Raw genomic sequence first — 13,438 nt, 5'->3', positions numbered from 1 at the left:
GTAGTAATGCTGAAATTTCCAAGAGACCTAGCTTTTTTATGCCCAATCACGATGGACAAAATATGTATCTACCAGGGCTCGAACCTGGGACCTTCCGCGTGTTAGGCGGACGTGATAACCACTACACCACAGATACGTAGTAATACTGAGTTTTCCGAGAGATCGAGCTTATTTTTATGCCCAATCACGATGGACAAAACATGTATCTAATAGGGCTCGAACCTGGGACCTTCCGCGTTTAAAGCGGACGTGATAACCACTACACCATAGATACGTAGTAATACTGAGTTTTCCAAGAGACCTAGCTTTTTTTATGTCTTATCACGATGGTCAAAATATGCATCTACCAGGGCTCGAACCTGGAACCTTCCGCGTGTAAAGCGGACGTGATAACCACTACACCATAGATACGTAGTAATACTGAGTTTTCCAAGAGACCTAGCTTTTTTTATGTCCTATCACGATGGTCAAAATATGTATCTACCAGGGCTCGAACCTGGGACCTTCCGCGTGTAAAGCGGACGTGATAACCACTACACTATAGCTACGTAGTAATACTGAGTTTTCAAGAGACGTAGCTTTTTTATGTCCTATCACGATGGTCAAAATATGTATCAACCAGGGCTCGAACCTGGGACTTTCCGCGTGTAAAGCGGACGTGATAACCACTACACAATAGATACGTAGTAATGCTGAGTTTTCCAAGAGACCTAGCTTTTTTATGCCCAATCACGATGGACAAAATATGTATCTACCAGGGCTCGAACCTGGGACCTTCCGCGTGTAAATCGGACGTGATAACCACTACACCATAGATACGTAGTAATACTGAGTTTTCCAAGAGAGATAGCTTTTTTATGTCCTATCACGATGGTCAAAATATGTATCTACCAGGGCTCGAACCTGGGACCATCCGCGAGTAAAGCGGACGTGATAACCACTACACCATAGATACGTCGTAATGCTGAGTTTTCCAAGAGACCTAGCTTTTTTATGCCCAAACACGATGGACAATATATGTATCTAAAAGGGCTCGAACCTGGGACCTTCCACGTGTTAGGCGGACGTGATAACCACTACACCATATATACGTAGTAATAATTAGTTTTCCGAGAGATCTAGCTAATTTTTATGCCCAATCACGATGGACAAAACATGTATCTACCACGGCTCGAACATGGGACCTTCCGCGTGTAAAGCGGACGTGATAACCACTACACCATAGATACGTAGTAATGCTGAAATTTCCAAGAGACCTAGCTAATTTTTATGCCCAATCACGATGGACAAAACATGTATCTACCAGGGCTCGAACATGGGACCTTCCGCGTGTAAAGCGGGCGTGATAACCACTACACCATAGATACGTAGTAATACTGAGTTTTCCAAGAGACCTAGCTTTTTTTATGTCCTATCACGATGGTCAAAATATGTATCTACCAGGGCTCGAACCTGGGACCTTCCGCGTGTAAAGCGGACGTGATAACCACTACACTATAGCTACGTAGTAATACTGAGTTTTCCAAGAGACGTAGCTTTTTTATGTCCTATCACGATGGTCAAAATATGTATCTACCAGGGCTCGAACCTAGGACCTTCCGCGTGTAAAGCGGACGTGATAACCACTACACCATAGATACGTAGTAATGCTGAGTTTTCCAAGAGACCTAGCTTTTTTATGCCCAATCACGATGGACAAAATATGTATCTACCAGGGCTCGAACCTGGGACCTTCCGCGTGTAAAGCGGACGTGATAACCACTACACCATAGATACGTAGTAATACTGAGTTTTCCAAGAGAGCTAGCTTTTTTATGTCCTATCACGATGGTCAAAATATGTATCTACCAGGGCTCGAACCTTGGACCATCCGCGAGTAAAGCGGACGTGATAACCACTACACCATAGATACGTCGTGATGCTGAGTTTTCCAAGAGACCTAGCTTTTTTATGCCCAAACACGATGGACAAAATATGTATCTAACAGGGCTCGAACCTGGGACCTTCCACGTGTTAGGCGGACGTGATAACCACTACACCAAATATACGTAGTAATACTGAGTTTTCCAAGAGACCTAGCTTTTTTTATGTCCTATCACGATGGTCAAAATATGTATCTACCAGGGCTCGAACCTGGGACCTTCCGCGTGTAAAGCGGACGTAAAACCACTACACCATAGATACGTAGCAATGCTAAGTTTTCCGAGAGATCTAGCTAATTTTTATGCCCAATCACGATGGACAAAACATGTATCTACCAGGGCTCGAACATGGGACCTTCCGCGTGTAAAGCGGACGTGATAACCACTACACCAAAGATACGTAGTAATACTGAGTTTTCCAAGAGACCTAGCTTTTTTTATGTCCTATCACGATGGTCAAAATATGTATCTACCAGGGCTCGAACCTGGGACCTTCCGCGTGTAAATCGGACGTGATAACCACTACACCATAGATACGTAGTAATACTGAGTTTTCCAAGAGAGATAGCTTTTTTATGTCCTATCACGATGGTCAAAATATGTATCTACCAGGGCTCGAACCTGGGACCATCCGCGAGTAAAGCGGACGTGATAACCACTACACCATAGATACGTCGTAATGCTGAGTTTTCCAAGAGACCTAGCTTTTTTATGCCCAAACACGATGGACATTATGTATCTAACAGGGTTCGAACCTGGGACCTTCCACGTGTTAGGCAGACGTGATAACCACTACACCATATATACGTAGTAATAATTAGTTTTCCGAGAGATCTAGCTAATTTTTATGCCCAATCACGATGGACAAAACATGTATCTACCACGGCTCGAACATGGGACCTTCCGCGTGTAAAGCGGACGTGATAACCACTACACCATAGATACGTAGTAATGCTGAAATTTCCAAGAGACCTAGCTTTTTTATGCCCAATCACGATGGACAAAATATGTATCTACCAGGGCTCGAACCTGGGACCTTCCGCGTGTGAAGCAGACGTGATAACCACTACAACATAGATACGTAGTAATGCTGATTTTTCCAAGAGACCTAGCTTTTTTATGCCCAATCACGATGGACAAAATATGTATCTACCAGGGCTCGAACCTGGGACCTTCCGCGTGTTAGGCGGACGTGATAACCACTACACCACAGAAACGTAGTAATACTGAGTTTTCCAAGAGACCTAGCTTTTTTTATGTCCTATCACGATGGTCAAAATATGTATCTACCAGGGCTCGAACATGGGACCTTCCGCGTGTAAAGCGGACGTGATAACCACTACACCATAGATACGTAGTAATACTGAGTTTTCCAAGAGACCTAGCTTTTTTTATGTCCTATCACGATGGTCAAAATATGTATCTACCAGGGCTCGAACCTGGGACCTTCCGCGTGTAAAGCGGACGTGATAACCACTACACCATAGATACGTAGTAATGCTGAGTTTTCCAAGAGACCTAGCTTTTTTATGCCCAATCACGATGGACAAAATATGTATCTACCAGGGCTCGAACCTGGGACCTTCCGCGTGTAAATCGGACGTGATAACCACTACACCATAGATACGTAGTAATACTGAGTTTTCCAAGAGAGATAGCTTTTTTATGTCCTATCACGATGGTCAAAATATGTATCTACCAGGGCTCGAACCTGGGACCATCCGCGAGTAAAGCGGACGTGATAACCACTACACCATAGATACGTCGTAATGCTGAGTTTTCCAAGAGACCTAGCTTTTTTATGCCCAAACACGATGGACATTATGTATCTAACAGGGCTCGAACCTGGGACCTTCCACGTGTTAGGCGGACGTGATAACCACTACACCATATATACGTAGTAATAATTAGTTTTCCGAGAGATCTAGCTAATTTTTATGCCCAATCACGATGGACAAAACATGTATCTACCAGGGCTCGAACCTGGGACCTTCCGCGTGTGAAGCAGACGTGATAACCACTACAACATAGATACGTAGTAATGCTGAAATTTCCAAGAGACCTAGCTTTTTTATGCCCAATCACGATGGACAAAATATGTATCTACCAGGGCTCGAACCTGGGACCTTCCGCGTGTTAGGCGGACGTGATAACCACTACACCACAGAAACGTAGTAATACTGAGTTTTCCAAGAGACCTAGCTTTTTTTATGTCCTATCACGATGGTCAAAATATGTATCTACCAGGGCTCGAACATGGGACCTTCCGCGTGTAAAGCGGACGTGATAACCACTACACCATAGATACGTAGTGATACTGAGTTTTCCAAGAGACCTAGCTTTTTTTATGTCCTATCACGATGGTCAAAATATGTATCTACCAGGGCTCGAACCTGGGACCTTCCGCGTGTAAAGCGGACGTGATAACCACTACACCATAGATACGTAGTAATGCTGAAATTTCCAAGAGACCTAGCTTTTTTATGCCCAATCACGATGGACAAAATATGTATCTACCAGGGCTCGAACCTGGGACCTTCCGCGTGTTAGGCGGACGTGATAACCACTACACCACAGAAACGTAGTAATACTGAGTTTTCCAAGAGACCTAGCTTTTTTTATGTCCTATCACGATGGTCAAAATATGTATCTACCAGGGCTCGAACATGGGACCTTCCGCGTGTAAAGCGGACGTGATAACCACTACACCATAGATACGTAGTAATACTGAGTTTTCCAAGAGACCTAGCTTTTTTTATGTCCTATCACGATGGTCAAAATATGTATCTACCAGGGCTCGAACCTGGGACCTTCCGCGTGTAAAGCGGACGTGATAACCACTACACCATAGATACGTAGTAATGCTGAAATTTCCAAGAGACCTAGCTTTTTTATGCCCAATCACGATGGACAAAATATGTATCTACCAGGGCTCGAACCTGGGACCTTCCGCGTGTGAAGCAGACGTGATAACCACTACAACATAGATACGTAGTAATGCTGAAATTTCCAAGAGACCTAGCTTTTTTATGCCCAATCACGATGGACAAAATATGTATCTACCAGGGCTCGAACCTGGGACCTTCCGCGTGTTAGGCGGACGTGATAACCACTACACCACAGAAACGTAGTAATACTGAGTTTTCCAAGAGACCTAGCTTTTTTTATGTCCTATCACGATGGTCAAAATATGTATCTACCAGGGCTCGAACCTGGGACCTTCCGCGTGTAAAGCGGACGTGATAACCACTACACCATAGATACGTAGCAATGCTATGTTTTCCGAGAGATCTAGCTAATTTTTATGCCCAATCACGATGGACAAAACATGTATCTACCAGGGCTCGAACATGGGACCTTCCGCGTGTAAAGCGGGCGTGATAACCACTACACCATAGATACGTAGTAATACTGAGTTTTCCAAGAGATTTAGCTTTTTTATGCCCAATCACGATGGACAAAACATGTATCTACCAGGGCTCGAACATGGGACCTTCCGCGTGTAAAGCGGACGTGATAACCACTACACCATAGATACGTAGTAATACTGAGTTTTCCAAGAGACCTAGCTTTTTTTATGTCCTATCACGATGGTCAAAATATGTATCTACCAGGGCTCGAACCTGGGACCTTCCGCGTGTATAGCGGACGTGATAACCACTACACCATATATACGTAGTAATGCTGAGTTTTCCAAGAGACCTAGCTTTTTTATGCCCAATCACGATGGACAAAATATGTATCTACCAGGGCATGAGAGATAGCTTTTTTATGTCCAATCACGATGGTCAAAATATGTATCTACCAGGGCTCGAACCTGGGACCATCCGCGAGTAAAGCGGACGTGATAACCACTACACCATAGATACGTCGTAATGCTGAGTTTTCCAAGAGACCTAGCTTTTTTATGCCCAAACACGATGGACAAAATATGTATCTAACAGGGCTCGAACCTGGGACCTTCCACGTGTTAGGCGGACGTGATAACCACTACACCATAAATACGTAGTAATAATTAGTTTTCCGAGAGATCTAGCTAATTTTTATGCCCAATCACGATGGACAAAACATGTATCTACCACGGCTCGAACATGGGACCTTCAGCGTGTAAAGCGGACGTGATAACCACTACACCATAGATACGTAGTAATGCTGAAATTTCCAAGAGACCTAGCTTTTTTATGCCCAATCACGATGGACAAAATATGTATCTTCCAGGGCTCGAACCTGGGACCTTCCGCGTGTGAAGCAGACGTGATAACCACTACAACATAGATACGTAGTAATGCTGAAATTTCCAAGAGACCTAGCTTTTTTATGCCCAATCACGGTGGACAAAATATGTATCTACCAGGGCTCGAACCTGGGACCTTCCGCGTGTTAGGCGGACGTGATAACCACTACATCACAGAAACGTAGTAATACTGAGTTTTCCAAGAGACCTAGCTTTTTTTATGTCCTATCACGATGGTCAAAATATGTATCTACCAGGGCTCGAACCTGGGACCTTCCGCGAGTAAAGCGGACGTGATAACCACTACACCATAGATACGTCGTGATGCTGAGTTTTCCAAGAGACCTAGCTTTTTTATGCCCAAACACGATGGACAAAATATGTATCTAACAGGGCTCGAACCTGGGACCTTCCACGTGTTAGGTGGACGTGATAAACACTACACCATATATACGTAGTAATGCTGAGTTTTCCAAGAGACCTAGCTTTTTTTATGTCCTATCACGATGGTCAAAATATGTATCTACCAGGGCTCGAACCTGGGACCTTCCGCGTGTAAAGCGGACGTGATAACCACTACACCATAGATACGTAGCAATGCTAAGTTTTCCGAGAGATCTAGCTAATTTTTATGCCCAATCACGATGGAAAAAACATGTATCTACCAGGGCTCGAACATGGGACCTTCCGCGTGTAAAGCGGACGTGATAACCACTACACCATAGATACGTAGTAATACTGAGTTTTCCAAGAGACCTAGCTTTTTTATGTCCTATCACGATGGTCAAAATATGTATCTACCAGGGCTCGAACCTGGGACCTTCCGCGTGTAAAGCGGACGTGATAACCACTACACCATAGATACGTAGCAATGCTAAGTTTTCCGAGAGATCTAGCTAATTTTTATGCCCAATCACGATGGACAAAACATGTATCTACCAGGGCTCGAACATGGGACCTTCCGCGTGTAAAGCGGACGTGATAACCACTACACCATAGATACGTAGTAATACTGAGTTTTCCAAGAGACCTAGCTTTTTTATGTCCTATCACGATGGTCAATATATGTATCTACCAGGGCTCGAACCTGGGACCTTCCGCTTGTAAAGCGGACGTGATAACCACTACACCATAGCTACGTAGTAATACTGAGTTTTCCAAGAGACGTAGCTTTTTTATGTCCTATCACGATGGTCAAAATATGTATCTATCAGGGCTCGAACCTGGGACCTTCCGCTTGTAAAGCGGACGTGATAATCACTACACCATAGATACGTAGCAATGCAAAGTTTTCCGAGAGATCTAGCTAATTTTTATGCCCAATCACGATGGACAAATCATGTATCTACCAGGGCTCGAACATGGGACCTTCCGCGTGTAAAGCGGACGTGATAACCTCTACACCATAGATACGTAGTAATACTGAGTTTTCCAAGAGACCTAGCTTTTTTTATGTCCTATCACGATGGTCAAAATATGTATCTACCAGGGCTCGAACCTGGGACCTTCCGCGTGTAAAGCGGACGTGATAACCACTACACCATAGATACGTCGTAATGCTGAGTTTTCCAAGAGACCTAGCTTTTATATGCCCAAACACGATGGACAAAATATGTATCTAACAGGGCTCGAACCTGGGACCTTCCACGTGTTAGGCGGACGTGATAACCACTACACCATATATACGTAGTAATATTGAGTTTTCCGAGAGATCTAGCTAATTTTTATGCCCAATCACGATGGACAAAACATGTATCTACCAGGGCTCGAACATGGGACCTTCCGCGTGTAAAGCGGGCGTGATAACCACTACACCATAGATACGTAGTAATACTGAGTTTTCCAAGAGACCTAGCTTTTTTTATGTCCTATCACGATGGTCAAAATATGTATCTACCAGGGCTCGAACCTGGGACCTTCCGCTTGTAAAGCGGACGTGATAATCACTACACCATAGATACGTAGCAATGCAAAGTTTTCCGAGAGATCTAGCTAATTTTTATGCCCAATCACGATGGACAAATCATGTATCTACCAGGGCTCGAACATGGGACCTTCCGCGTGTAAAGCGGACGTGATAACCTCTACACCATAGATACGTAGTAATACTGAGTTTTCCAAGAGACCTAGCTTTTTTTATGTCCTATCACGATGGTCAAAATATGTATCTACCAGGGCTCGAACCTGGGACCTTCCGCGTGTAAAGCGGACGTGATAACCACTACACCATAGATACGTCGTAATGCTGAGTTTTCCAAGAGACCTAGCTTTTATATGCCCAAACACGATGGACAAAATATGTATCTAACAGGGCTCGAACCTGGGACCTTCCACGTGTTAGGCGGACGTGATAACCACTACACCATATATACGTAGTAATATTGAGTTTTCCGAGAGATCTAGCTAATTTTTATGCCCAATCACGATGGACAAAACATGTATCTACCAGGGCTCGAACCTGGGACCTTCCGCGTGTAAAGCGGACGTGATAACCACTACACTATAGCTACGTAGTAATACTGAGTTTTCCAAGAGACGTAGCTTTTTTATGTCCTATCACGATGGTCAAAATATGTATCTACCAGGGCTCGAACCTAGGACCTTCCGCGTGTAAAGCGGACGTGATAACCACTACACCATAGATACGTAGTAATGCTGAGTTTTCCAAGAGACCTAGCTTTTTTATGCCCAATCACGATGGACAAAATATGTATCTACCAGGGCTCGAACCTGGGACCTTCCGCGTGTAAAGCGGACGTGATAACCACTACACCATAGATACGTAGTAATACTGAGTTTTCCAAGAGAGCTAGCTTTTTTATGTCCTATCACGATGGTCAAAATATGTATCTACCAGGGCTCGAACCTTGGACCATCCGCGAGTAAAGCGGACGTGATAACCACTACACCATAGATACGTCGTGATGCTGAGTTTTCCAAGAGACCTAGCTTTTTTATGCCCAAACACGATGGACAAAATATGTATCTAACAGGGCTCGAACCTGGGACCTTCCACGTGTTAGGCGGACGTGATAACCACTACACCAAATATACGTAGTAATACTGAGTTTTCCAAGAGACCTAGCTTTTTTTATGTCCTATCACGATGGTCAAAATATGTATCTACCAGGGCTCGAACCTGGGACCTTCCGCGTGTAAAGCGGACGTAAAACCACTACACCATAGATACGTAGCAATGCTAAGTTTTCCGAGAGATCTAGCTAATTTTTATGCCCAATCACGATGGACAAAACATGTATCTACCAGGGCTCGAACATGGGACCTTCCGCGTGTAAATCGGACGTGATAACCACTACACCATGGATACGTAGTAATACTGAGTTTTCCAAGAGACCTAGCTTTTTTTATGTCCTATCACGATGGTCAAAATATGTATCTACCAGGGCTCGAACCTGGGACCTTCCGCGTGTAAAGCGGACGTGATAACCACTACACCATAGATACGTAGTAATGCTGAGTTTTCCAAGAGACCTAGCTTTTTTATGCCCAATCACGATGGACAAAATATGTATCTACCAGGGCTCGAACCTGGGACCTTCCGCGTGTAAATCGGACGTGATAACCACTACACCATAGATACGTAGTAATACTGAGTTTTCCAAGAGAGATAGCTTTTTTATGTCCTATCACGATGGTCAAAATATGTATCTACCAGGGCTCGAACCTGGGACCATCCGCGAGTAAAGCGGACGTGATAACCACTACACCATAGATACGTCGTAATGCTGAGTTTTCCAAGAGACCTAGCTTTTTTATGCCCAAACACGATGGACAAAACATGTATCTACCAGGGCTCGAACATGGGACCTTCCGCGTGTAAAGCGGACGTGATAACCACTACACCATAGATACGTAGTAATACTGAGTTTTCCAAGAGACCTAGCTTTTTTATGTCCTATCACGATGGTCAAAATATGTATCTACCAGGGCTCGAACCTGGGACCTTCCGCGTGTAAAGCGGACGTGATAACCACTACACCATAGATACGTAGCAATGCTAAGTTTTCCGAGAGATCTAGCTAATTTTTATGCCCAATCACGATGGACAAAACATGTATCTACCAGGGCTCGAACATGGGACCTTCCGCGTGTAAAGCGGACGTGATAACCACTACACCATAGATACGTAGTAATACTGAGTTTTCCAAGAGACCTAGCTTTTTTATGTCCTATCACGATGGTCAAAATATGTATCTACCAGGGCTCGAACCTGGGACCTTCCGCTTGTAAAGCGGACGTGATAACCACTACACCATAGCTACGTAGTAATACTGAGTTTTCCAAGAGACGTAGCTTTTTTATGTCCTATCACGATGGTCAAAATATGTATCTACCAGGGCTCGAACCTGGGACCTTCCGCTTGTAAAGCGGACGTGATAACCACTACACCATAGATACGTAGCAATGCAAAGTTTTCCGAGAGATCTAGCTAATTTTTATGCCCAATCACGATGGACAAATCATGTATCTACCAGGGCTCGAACATGGGACCTTCCGCGTGTAAAGCGGACGTGATAACCACTACACCATAGATACGTAGTAATACTGAGTTTTCCAAGAGACCTAGCTTTTTTTATGTCCTATCACGATGGTCAAAATATGTATCTACCAGGGCTCGAACCTGGGACCTTCCGCGTGTAAAGCGGACGTGATAACCACTACACCATAGATACGTCGTAATGCTGAGTTTTCCAAGAGACCTAGCTTTTATATGCCCAAACACGATGGACAAAATATGTATCTAACAGGGCTCGAACCTGGGACCTTCCACGTGTTAGGCGGACGTGATAACCACTACACCATATATACGTAGTAATATTGAGTTTTCCGAGAGATCTAGCTAATTTTTATGCCCAATCACGATGGACAAAACATGTATCTACCAGGGCTCGAACATGGGACCTTCCGCGTGTAAAGCGGGCGTGATAACCACTACACCATAGATACGTAGTAATACTGAGTTTTCCAAGAGACCTAGCTTTTTTTATGTCCTATCACGATGGTCAAAATATGTATCTACCAGGGCTCGAACCTGGGACCTTCCGCGTGTAAAGCGGACGTGATAACCACTACACTATAGCTACGTAGTAATACTGAGTTTTCCAAGAGACGTAGCTTTTTTATGTCCTATCACGATGGTCAAAATATGTATCTACCAGGGCTCGAACCTAGGACCTTCCGCGTGTAAAGCGGACGTGATAACCACTACACCATAGATACGTAGTAATGCTGAGTTTTCCAAGAGACCTAGCTTTTTTATGCCCAATCACGATGGACAAAATATGTATCTACCAGGGCTCGAACCTGGGACCTTCCGCGTGTAAAGCGGACGTGATAACCACTACACCATAGATACGTAGTAATACTGAGTTTTCCAAGAGAGCTAGCTTTTTTATGTCCTATCACGATGGTCAAAATATGTATCTACCAGGGCTCGAACCTTGGACCATCCGCGAGTAAAGCGGACGTGATAACCACTACACCATAGATACGTCGTGATGATGAGTTTTCCAAGAGACCTAGCTTTTTTATGCCCAAACACGATGGACAAAATATGTATCTAACAGGGCTCGAACCTGGGACCTTCCACGTGTTAGGCGGACGTGATAACCACTACACCAAATATACGTAGTAATACTGAGTTTTCCAAGAGACCTAGCTTTTTTTATGTCCTATCACGATGGTCAAAATATGTATCTACCAGGGCTCGAACCTGGGACCTTCCGCGTGTAAAGCGGACGTAAAACCACTACACCATAGATACGTAGCAATGCTAAGTTTTCCGAGAGATCTAGCTAATTTTTATGCCCAATCACGATGGACAAAACATGTATCTACCAGGGCTCGAACATGGGACCTTCCGCGTGTAAATCGGACGTGATAACCACTACACCATAGATACGTCGTAATGCTGAGTTTTCCAAGAGACCTAGCTTTTTTATGCCCAAACACGATGGACATTATGTATCTAACAGGGCTCGAACCTGGGACCTTCCACGTGTTAGGCGGACGTGATAACCACTACACCATATATACGTAGTAATAATTAGTTTTCCGAGAGATCTAGCTAATTTTTATGCCCAATCACGATGGACAAAACATGTATCTACCACGGCTCGAACATGGGACCTTCCGCGTGTAAAGCGGACGTGATAATCACTACACCATAGATACGTAGTAATGCTGAAATTTCCAAGAGACCTAGCTTTTTTATGCCCAATCACGATGGACAAAATATGTATCTACCAGGGCTCGAACCTGGGACCTTCCGCGTGTGAAGCAGACGTGATAACCACTACAACATAGATACGTAGTAATGCTGAAATTTCCAAGAGACCTAGCTTTTTTATGCCCAATCACGATGGACAAAATATGTATCTACCAGGGCTCGAACCTGGGACCTTCCGCGTGTTAGGCGGACGTGATAACCACTACACCACAGAAACGTAGTAATACTGAGTTTTCCAAGAGACCTAGCTTTTTTTATGTCCTATCACGATGGTCAAAATATGTATCTACCAGGGCTCGAACCTGGGACCTTCCGCGTGTAAAGCGGACGTGATAACCACTACACCATAGATACGTAGCAATGCTATGTTTTCCGAGAGATCTAGCTAATTTTTATGCCCAATCACGATGGACAAAACATGTATCTACCACGGCTCGAACATGGGACCTTCCGCGTGTAAAGCGGACGTGATAATCACTACACCATAGATACGTAGTAATGCTGAAATTTCCAAGAGACCTAGCTTTTTTATGCCCAATCACGATGGACAAAATATGTATCTACCAGGGCTCGAACCTGGGACCTTCCGCGTGTGAAGCAGACGTGATAACCACTACAACATAGATACGTAGTAATGCTGAAATTTCCAAGAGACCTAGCTTTTTTATGCCCAATCACGATGGACAAAATATGTATCTACCAGGGCTCGAACCTGGGACCTTCCGCGTGTTAGGCGGACGTGATAACCACTACACCACAGAAACGTAGTAATACTGAGTTTTCCAAGAGACCTAGCTTTTTTTATGTCCTATCACGATGGTCAAAATATGTATCTACCAGGGCTCGAACCTGGGACCTTCCGCGTGTAAAGCGGACGTGATAACCACTACACCATAGATACGTAGCAATGCTATGTTTTCCGAGAGATCTAGCTAATTTTTATGCCCAATCACGATGGACAAAACATGTATCTACCAGGGCTCGAACATGGGACCTTCCGCGTGTAAAGCGGGCGTGATAACCACTACACCA

General features: G+C 44.2%; 59 non-coding genes across 59 annotated transcripts; all 59 read right to left on the bottom strand.

Moving 5' to 3' along the window:
- Positions 1-63: 63 nt before the first annotated feature.
- TRNAV-AAC (transfer RNA valine (anticodon AAC)) lies at positions 64-136 on the bottom strand. The gene has a single exon. It is a non-coding gene; the product is annotated as a tRNA-Val (tRNA).
- A 202-nt stretch (positions 137-338) lies between these two features.
- TRNAV-UAC (transfer RNA valine (anticodon UAC)) lies at positions 339-411 on the bottom strand. Its single transcript has one exon. It is a non-coding gene; the product is annotated as a tRNA-Val (tRNA).
- Positions 412-475: 64 nt separating this feature from the next.
- On the bottom strand, positions 476-548 carry TRNAV-UAC (transfer RNA valine (anticodon UAC)). The gene has a single exon. It is a non-coding gene; the product is annotated as a tRNA-Val (tRNA).
- A 198-nt stretch (positions 549-746) lies between these two features.
- On the bottom strand, positions 747-819 carry TRNAV-UAC (transfer RNA valine (anticodon UAC)). The gene has a single exon. It is a non-coding gene; the product is annotated as a tRNA-Val (tRNA).
- A 63-nt stretch (positions 820-882) lies between these two features.
- Positions 883-955, bottom strand: TRNAV-UAC (transfer RNA valine (anticodon UAC)). Its single transcript has one exon. It is a non-coding gene; the product is annotated as a tRNA-Val (tRNA).
- Positions 956-1,431: 476 nt separating this feature from the next.
- On the bottom strand, positions 1,432-1,504 carry TRNAV-UAC (transfer RNA valine (anticodon UAC)). Its single transcript has one exon. It is a non-coding gene; the product is annotated as a tRNA-Val (tRNA).
- A 63-nt stretch (positions 1,505-1,567) lies between these two features.
- Positions 1,568-1,640, bottom strand: TRNAV-UAC (transfer RNA valine (anticodon UAC)). Its single transcript has one exon. It is a non-coding gene; the product is annotated as a tRNA-Val (tRNA).
- A 63-nt stretch (positions 1,641-1,703) lies between these two features.
- TRNAV-UAC (transfer RNA valine (anticodon UAC)) lies at positions 1,704-1,776 on the bottom strand. The gene has a single exon. It is a non-coding gene; the product is annotated as a tRNA-Val (tRNA).
- A 610-nt stretch (positions 1,777-2,386) lies between these two features.
- TRNAV-UAC (transfer RNA valine (anticodon UAC)) lies at positions 2,387-2,459 on the bottom strand. The gene has a single exon. It is a non-coding gene; the product is annotated as a tRNA-Val (tRNA).
- A 63-nt stretch (positions 2,460-2,522) lies between these two features.
- TRNAV-UAC (transfer RNA valine (anticodon UAC)) lies at positions 2,523-2,595 on the bottom strand. Its single transcript has one exon. It is a non-coding gene; the product is annotated as a tRNA-Val (tRNA).
- A 335-nt stretch (positions 2,596-2,930) lies between these two features.
- Positions 2,931-3,003, bottom strand: TRNAV-CAC (transfer RNA valine (anticodon CAC)). The gene has a single exon. It is a non-coding gene; the product is annotated as a tRNA-Val (tRNA).
- A 63-nt stretch (positions 3,004-3,066) lies between these two features.
- Positions 3,067-3,139, bottom strand: TRNAV-AAC (transfer RNA valine (anticodon AAC)). Its single transcript has one exon. It is a non-coding gene; the product is annotated as a tRNA-Val (tRNA).
- Positions 3,140-3,203: 64 nt separating this feature from the next.
- TRNAV-UAC (transfer RNA valine (anticodon UAC)) lies at positions 3,204-3,276 on the bottom strand. The gene has a single exon. It is a non-coding gene; the product is annotated as a tRNA-Val (tRNA).
- A 64-nt stretch (positions 3,277-3,340) lies between these two features.
- On the bottom strand, positions 3,341-3,413 carry TRNAV-UAC (transfer RNA valine (anticodon UAC)). Its single transcript has one exon. It is a non-coding gene; the product is annotated as a tRNA-Val (tRNA).
- A 63-nt stretch (positions 3,414-3,476) lies between these two features.
- On the bottom strand, positions 3,477-3,549 carry TRNAV-UAC (transfer RNA valine (anticodon UAC)). Its single transcript has one exon. It is a non-coding gene; the product is annotated as a tRNA-Val (tRNA).
- Positions 3,550-3,612: 63 nt separating this feature from the next.
- Positions 3,613-3,685, bottom strand: TRNAV-UAC (transfer RNA valine (anticodon UAC)). Its single transcript has one exon. It is a non-coding gene; the product is annotated as a tRNA-Val (tRNA).
- A 199-nt stretch (positions 3,686-3,884) lies between these two features.
- TRNAV-CAC (transfer RNA valine (anticodon CAC)) lies at positions 3,885-3,957 on the bottom strand. The gene has a single exon. It is a non-coding gene; the product is annotated as a tRNA-Val (tRNA).
- A 63-nt stretch (positions 3,958-4,020) lies between these two features.
- TRNAV-AAC (transfer RNA valine (anticodon AAC)) lies at positions 4,021-4,093 on the bottom strand. Its single transcript has one exon. It is a non-coding gene; the product is annotated as a tRNA-Val (tRNA).
- Positions 4,094-4,157: 64 nt separating this feature from the next.
- Positions 4,158-4,230, bottom strand: TRNAV-UAC (transfer RNA valine (anticodon UAC)). Its single transcript has one exon. It is a non-coding gene; the product is annotated as a tRNA-Val (tRNA).
- Positions 4,231-4,294: 64 nt separating this feature from the next.
- TRNAV-UAC (transfer RNA valine (anticodon UAC)) lies at positions 4,295-4,367 on the bottom strand. Its single transcript has one exon. It is a non-coding gene; the product is annotated as a tRNA-Val (tRNA).
- A 63-nt stretch (positions 4,368-4,430) lies between these two features.
- On the bottom strand, positions 4,431-4,503 carry TRNAV-AAC (transfer RNA valine (anticodon AAC)). Its single transcript has one exon. It is a non-coding gene; the product is annotated as a tRNA-Val (tRNA).
- Positions 4,504-4,567: 64 nt separating this feature from the next.
- Positions 4,568-4,640, bottom strand: TRNAV-UAC (transfer RNA valine (anticodon UAC)). The gene has a single exon. It is a non-coding gene; the product is annotated as a tRNA-Val (tRNA).
- A 64-nt stretch (positions 4,641-4,704) lies between these two features.
- On the bottom strand, positions 4,705-4,777 carry TRNAV-UAC (transfer RNA valine (anticodon UAC)). Its single transcript has one exon. It is a non-coding gene; the product is annotated as a tRNA-Val (tRNA).
- A 63-nt stretch (positions 4,778-4,840) lies between these two features.
- On the bottom strand, positions 4,841-4,913 carry TRNAV-CAC (transfer RNA valine (anticodon CAC)). The gene has a single exon. It is a non-coding gene; the product is annotated as a tRNA-Val (tRNA).
- Positions 4,914-4,976: 63 nt separating this feature from the next.
- TRNAV-AAC (transfer RNA valine (anticodon AAC)) lies at positions 4,977-5,049 on the bottom strand. Its single transcript has one exon. It is a non-coding gene; the product is annotated as a tRNA-Val (tRNA).
- Positions 5,050-5,113: 64 nt separating this feature from the next.
- Positions 5,114-5,186, bottom strand: TRNAV-UAC (transfer RNA valine (anticodon UAC)). The gene has a single exon. It is a non-coding gene; the product is annotated as a tRNA-Val (tRNA).
- Positions 5,187-5,387: 201 nt separating this feature from the next.
- Positions 5,388-5,460, bottom strand: TRNAV-UAC (transfer RNA valine (anticodon UAC)). The gene has a single exon. It is a non-coding gene; the product is annotated as a tRNA-Val (tRNA).
- Positions 5,461-5,718: 258 nt separating this feature from the next.
- On the bottom strand, positions 5,719-5,791 carry TRNAV-UAC (transfer RNA valine (anticodon UAC)). The gene has a single exon. It is a non-coding gene; the product is annotated as a tRNA-Val (tRNA).
- Positions 5,792-6,401: 610 nt separating this feature from the next.
- TRNAV-UAC (transfer RNA valine (anticodon UAC)) lies at positions 6,402-6,474 on the bottom strand. Its single transcript has one exon. It is a non-coding gene; the product is annotated as a tRNA-Val (tRNA).
- Positions 6,475-6,674: 200 nt separating this feature from the next.
- TRNAV-UAC (transfer RNA valine (anticodon UAC)) lies at positions 6,675-6,747 on the bottom strand. The gene has a single exon. It is a non-coding gene; the product is annotated as a tRNA-Val (tRNA).
- Positions 6,748-6,812: 65 nt separating this feature from the next.
- On the bottom strand, positions 6,813-6,885 carry TRNAV-UAC (transfer RNA valine (anticodon UAC)). Its single transcript has one exon. It is a non-coding gene; the product is annotated as a tRNA-Val (tRNA).
- Positions 6,886-6,948: 63 nt separating this feature from the next.
- On the bottom strand, positions 6,949-7,021 carry TRNAV-UAC (transfer RNA valine (anticodon UAC)). The gene has a single exon. It is a non-coding gene; the product is annotated as a tRNA-Val (tRNA).
- A 65-nt stretch (positions 7,022-7,086) lies between these two features.
- Positions 7,087-7,159, bottom strand: TRNAV-UAC (transfer RNA valine (anticodon UAC)). Its single transcript has one exon. It is a non-coding gene; the product is annotated as a tRNA-Val (tRNA).
- A 63-nt stretch (positions 7,160-7,222) lies between these two features.
- Positions 7,223-7,295, bottom strand: TRNAV-UAC (transfer RNA valine (anticodon UAC)). The gene has a single exon. It is a non-coding gene; the product is annotated as a tRNA-Val (tRNA).
- A 338-nt stretch (positions 7,296-7,633) lies between these two features.
- TRNAV-UAC (transfer RNA valine (anticodon UAC)) lies at positions 7,634-7,706 on the bottom strand. Its single transcript has one exon. It is a non-coding gene; the product is annotated as a tRNA-Val (tRNA).
- Positions 7,707-8,044: 338 nt separating this feature from the next.
- On the bottom strand, positions 8,045-8,117 carry TRNAV-UAC (transfer RNA valine (anticodon UAC)). The gene has a single exon. It is a non-coding gene; the product is annotated as a tRNA-Val (tRNA).
- A 202-nt stretch (positions 8,118-8,319) lies between these two features.
- TRNAV-UAC (transfer RNA valine (anticodon UAC)) lies at positions 8,320-8,392 on the bottom strand. The gene has a single exon. It is a non-coding gene; the product is annotated as a tRNA-Val (tRNA).
- A 201-nt stretch (positions 8,393-8,593) lies between these two features.
- TRNAV-UAC (transfer RNA valine (anticodon UAC)) lies at positions 8,594-8,666 on the bottom strand. Its single transcript has one exon. It is a non-coding gene; the product is annotated as a tRNA-Val (tRNA).
- Positions 8,667-8,729: 63 nt separating this feature from the next.
- TRNAV-UAC (transfer RNA valine (anticodon UAC)) lies at positions 8,730-8,802 on the bottom strand. The gene has a single exon. It is a non-coding gene; the product is annotated as a tRNA-Val (tRNA).
- A 63-nt stretch (positions 8,803-8,865) lies between these two features.
- Positions 8,866-8,938, bottom strand: TRNAV-UAC (transfer RNA valine (anticodon UAC)). Its single transcript has one exon. It is a non-coding gene; the product is annotated as a tRNA-Val (tRNA).
- A 610-nt stretch (positions 8,939-9,548) lies between these two features.
- TRNAV-UAC (transfer RNA valine (anticodon UAC)) lies at positions 9,549-9,621 on the bottom strand. Its single transcript has one exon. It is a non-coding gene; the product is annotated as a tRNA-Val (tRNA).
- A 63-nt stretch (positions 9,622-9,684) lies between these two features.
- TRNAV-UAC (transfer RNA valine (anticodon UAC)) lies at positions 9,685-9,757 on the bottom strand. Its single transcript has one exon. It is a non-coding gene; the product is annotated as a tRNA-Val (tRNA).
- A 63-nt stretch (positions 9,758-9,820) lies between these two features.
- On the bottom strand, positions 9,821-9,893 carry TRNAV-UAC (transfer RNA valine (anticodon UAC)). The gene has a single exon. It is a non-coding gene; the product is annotated as a tRNA-Val (tRNA).
- Positions 9,894-9,956: 63 nt separating this feature from the next.
- Positions 9,957-10,029, bottom strand: TRNAV-UAC (transfer RNA valine (anticodon UAC)). Its single transcript has one exon. It is a non-coding gene; the product is annotated as a tRNA-Val (tRNA).
- A 63-nt stretch (positions 10,030-10,092) lies between these two features.
- TRNAV-UAC (transfer RNA valine (anticodon UAC)) lies at positions 10,093-10,165 on the bottom strand. Its single transcript has one exon. It is a non-coding gene; the product is annotated as a tRNA-Val (tRNA).
- A 65-nt stretch (positions 10,166-10,230) lies between these two features.
- Positions 10,231-10,303, bottom strand: TRNAV-UAC (transfer RNA valine (anticodon UAC)). Its single transcript has one exon. It is a non-coding gene; the product is annotated as a tRNA-Val (tRNA).
- Positions 10,304-10,366: 63 nt separating this feature from the next.
- Positions 10,367-10,439, bottom strand: TRNAV-UAC (transfer RNA valine (anticodon UAC)). Its single transcript has one exon. It is a non-coding gene; the product is annotated as a tRNA-Val (tRNA).
- A 63-nt stretch (positions 10,440-10,502) lies between these two features.
- On the bottom strand, positions 10,503-10,575 carry TRNAV-UAC (transfer RNA valine (anticodon UAC)). Its single transcript has one exon. It is a non-coding gene; the product is annotated as a tRNA-Val (tRNA).
- A 65-nt stretch (positions 10,576-10,640) lies between these two features.
- On the bottom strand, positions 10,641-10,713 carry TRNAV-UAC (transfer RNA valine (anticodon UAC)). Its single transcript has one exon. It is a non-coding gene; the product is annotated as a tRNA-Val (tRNA).
- Positions 10,714-10,777: 64 nt separating this feature from the next.
- On the bottom strand, positions 10,778-10,850 carry TRNAV-UAC (transfer RNA valine (anticodon UAC)). The gene has a single exon. It is a non-coding gene; the product is annotated as a tRNA-Val (tRNA).
- Positions 10,851-11,188: 338 nt separating this feature from the next.
- On the bottom strand, positions 11,189-11,261 carry TRNAV-UAC (transfer RNA valine (anticodon UAC)). Its single transcript has one exon. It is a non-coding gene; the product is annotated as a tRNA-Val (tRNA).
- A 63-nt stretch (positions 11,262-11,324) lies between these two features.
- Positions 11,325-11,397, bottom strand: TRNAV-UAC (transfer RNA valine (anticodon UAC)). Its single transcript has one exon. It is a non-coding gene; the product is annotated as a tRNA-Val (tRNA).
- A 63-nt stretch (positions 11,398-11,460) lies between these two features.
- On the bottom strand, positions 11,461-11,533 carry TRNAV-UAC (transfer RNA valine (anticodon UAC)). Its single transcript has one exon. It is a non-coding gene; the product is annotated as a tRNA-Val (tRNA).
- An 881-nt stretch (positions 11,534-12,414) lies between these two features.
- TRNAV-CAC (transfer RNA valine (anticodon CAC)) lies at positions 12,415-12,487 on the bottom strand. The gene has a single exon. It is a non-coding gene; the product is annotated as a tRNA-Val (tRNA).
- Positions 12,488-12,550: 63 nt separating this feature from the next.
- Positions 12,551-12,623, bottom strand: TRNAV-AAC (transfer RNA valine (anticodon AAC)). Its single transcript has one exon. It is a non-coding gene; the product is annotated as a tRNA-Val (tRNA).
- Positions 12,624-12,687: 64 nt separating this feature from the next.
- TRNAV-UAC (transfer RNA valine (anticodon UAC)) lies at positions 12,688-12,760 on the bottom strand. Its single transcript has one exon. It is a non-coding gene; the product is annotated as a tRNA-Val (tRNA).
- Positions 12,761-12,961: 201 nt separating this feature from the next.
- TRNAV-CAC (transfer RNA valine (anticodon CAC)) lies at positions 12,962-13,034 on the bottom strand. The gene has a single exon. It is a non-coding gene; the product is annotated as a tRNA-Val (tRNA).
- Positions 13,035-13,097: 63 nt separating this feature from the next.
- Positions 13,098-13,170, bottom strand: TRNAV-AAC (transfer RNA valine (anticodon AAC)). Its single transcript has one exon. It is a non-coding gene; the product is annotated as a tRNA-Val (tRNA).
- Positions 13,171-13,234: 64 nt separating this feature from the next.
- TRNAV-UAC (transfer RNA valine (anticodon UAC)) lies at positions 13,235-13,307 on the bottom strand. Its single transcript has one exon. It is a non-coding gene; the product is annotated as a tRNA-Val (tRNA).
- Positions 13,308-13,438: the final 131 nt, after the last annotated feature.

Source organism: Phalangium opilio, unplaced genomic scaffold (genome assembly GCF_054372755.1).
Source record: "Phalangium opilio isolate 3A_F unplaced genomic scaffold, DU_Popi_V2 ptg000013l_1, whole genome shotgun sequence".
Taxonomy (NCBI): domain Eukaryota; kingdom Metazoa; phylum Arthropoda; class Arachnida; order Opiliones; family Phalangiidae; genus Phalangium; species Phalangium opilio.
This window is presented reverse-complemented; position numbering and strand designations above follow the sequence as displayed.